Source organism: Rhagoletis pomonella, unplaced genomic scaffold (genome assembly GCF_013731165.1).
Source record: "Rhagoletis pomonella isolate Grant_MI unplaced genomic scaffold, Rhpom_1.0 Rhpom_scaffold_00005, whole genome shotgun sequence".
NCBI lineage: Eukaryota > Metazoa > Arthropoda > Insecta > Diptera > Tephritidae > Rhagoletis > Rhagoletis pomonella.
In genome coordinates this window covers 29,646,307-29,648,885 of record NW_023458559.1, presented here as the reverse complement: position 1 = coordinate 29,648,885, position 2,579 = coordinate 29,646,307, and positions in this window count along the sequence as shown.

The window sequence follows — 2,579 nt, the reverse complement described above, 5'->3', positions numbered from 1 at the left end:
ATTTGCATAAAATGATAGCCGTTTTCGTTGTTCGGAATAAACTCAAAAAATACTGAATAGAGTTCCGTCAGATTGTCGGAGGTTATTTTACATACATATATGGTCCAATTACATGCTACTATAAAACTCGATAGGTGGTGCTGGAGTAGAGTTATTTATAAAAATCGTATTTATTAAGCGAGTTCGTTCAAATTTTAAATTTGAGCCATGTACCTGTATGATGGAAAATTCTTTTGATAAAAATATACCCGATTCGTGCCGCTGGAGTTAAGGTTGAAATTCATAGCACGTATTCATTTTATGGTAAGCAATGGTTTTGCAGAAAATGAACCCAATGGATGGCGTTGCAGCCGAAATGTATAGAAACCCCGTGTGGTTGGTCTGCTTTGGCCCTATGTTTCAGTTATACGTATTTAGTTTTCAGATGTCTAAATGAAGGATGGGGTTATGTATTTCTGACGCCCTCATGCACGATCATGCGGTCTTACATTTACCCAGAAACAGTTCATAAATGTTACCACGAATTGTAAAAGTGTTTAATTAACAAGGAAAGATTACCGTAGGTATATCAATTGCTTCATTTGAAAGATACCTAAGAGATCTCTCGACTCATTTAGCAATGTACCGGAAAACTTTTCATCCTGTGGGAGAGCGAGGATTCTTGGCCCTCCTATAAAGAAAACGCACTTCTGTGCTCTTGAGTTTCCCTATAAGAACTTTTATTGGCATACGCATCTCACCAATGTTGTAGTTGCAAGATCATACAAAAAGATTACGCATGATTGGCAGAGATCGCACTGGCGGAAATAAGACCATCAGTAAAGCTCATGACACCAATAGGGATTGGTATTCCATATGGTACCACCGCGTTACAATTATTGGCCCATGTGTGAGGAGGATACTGCACCTTAGTGGTTTCAACTTTTGTTTTTAAACGCTCTTTTGCATTGGCCAACGCAAAAAGCTCATATTATGCGCCGCGAAGTAAGCGGGCATTGGCTAGTATATAATAAAATTTCACGGGAAATATTTACGTAGAACATTTTAACCCGTTAGCTCCCGCCTAAAAAGGTAATTTTGACCCTCGAAATCCCGCAAAAAGAAAATTTGGAAGGTCGTTCGAGGATTGATATATTAGAAAATTATTCCCCGGAAAATTGTACTAGGGGTCTTCTCAGGCAAAAGCTTCGTGCCACCAACGTAAAACCCTCTAAACATTTAAAATTAAAAATCAACAAAAAAACTAGTTTTTTACACAAAATTTTTTAAATTTGAGTTCGGAATAACAGTTCCTTCTTGACACAAATATTTGTCCCGATGCATCAGATCGAAAAACATGTATTTTTTTATTTGCATCCCTAAGATAAATGGAGTGCCACACACAGTGATGACAAATTTAGTCAGAAAGAAGAAAATTTAAGAGTTGATTTTTTTGGAAATAAAGATAAAATTCAATTTTTTCTAGAAAAATTAGATTTTATCCGAATTTTAGCAACACAAAGTTCGATTTCAAAAATTCGCAATTTTGGAGCTAAAATTCGATTGAAATGCGAATATCGAAGCTTCGAATATCGAATTTACCCATCCATAGGATAAACTGCATTTATCGCATCCCAAAATCCTGCAATACTCAGCTAGTAAACTTTCACTTTGTTTGATCAGCTTTAGTGGTCATTTTAAAATTATATTGGGAATTAAAGTTTTCAAAATTTATTCAAATTACCAGGGTTTCTCTTCTACATCTTCTGCAAATTATTACATTCACAGTTTGAGGATACCAGGTTTATGCTAAATAACACTGGTTTACAGCAAAATTTTTTATGGAAGCCACTATCCAATTCCTATGTAGAATTGCTCGATGATTCCGAAAATCGAGCTAATTTTTTTTCTATGGATAAGTTTTCTAAATATTTTCAATTTACCGTTATTCGGCTTAAGAAAGGTGGTTTCACTTAATCACACATATCTTACGAACCAATTAAACAATCGAAATGTGAAATACGGTGATTTGAAGCTAATTAAATCCTTCATGAACCGTAAATACATCACTTTTCGATAGGCTTGTGAGTTTCTGATAAATTAATTAATCATTCCAGATTTTTTGTTTTTTTGATCAAAAAATTTCAAAAATTCAAACATTAACACGGAAAGAATTTTAAATATATCAGATTCTGAGTCTTTGAGTTTTTGCATTTGTGTTAAAGGCTGTTCTGCTACCAAAAAATCAAGCTACAAATGCAGAAAACCGATGGATATATACAGAAGGAATGGGTGGTCAAATGAAAATGCGCAACAATTTTTTGTTTGAAAAATGAGCAGCAAATAATGTTAGTCATATGCCATGTACACCTGCGTAACACCCTTTTCTTGCTATATTTCATACAAAAAATCCTTGGACATTTTCCTTTGACCATTCATCCCTTTTTTATTTATCCAACAACTAACTTTCTTCATTGGTAGCTAAATTTTTATGTAAGGAACAGGCTTTTATACAAGATAAAAAGTCGTCATTGTAGCTGAATAACAACGAATTACAAAAAGCTCAAAAACCTATCCATAGAGAAAAAAATAACTTGATT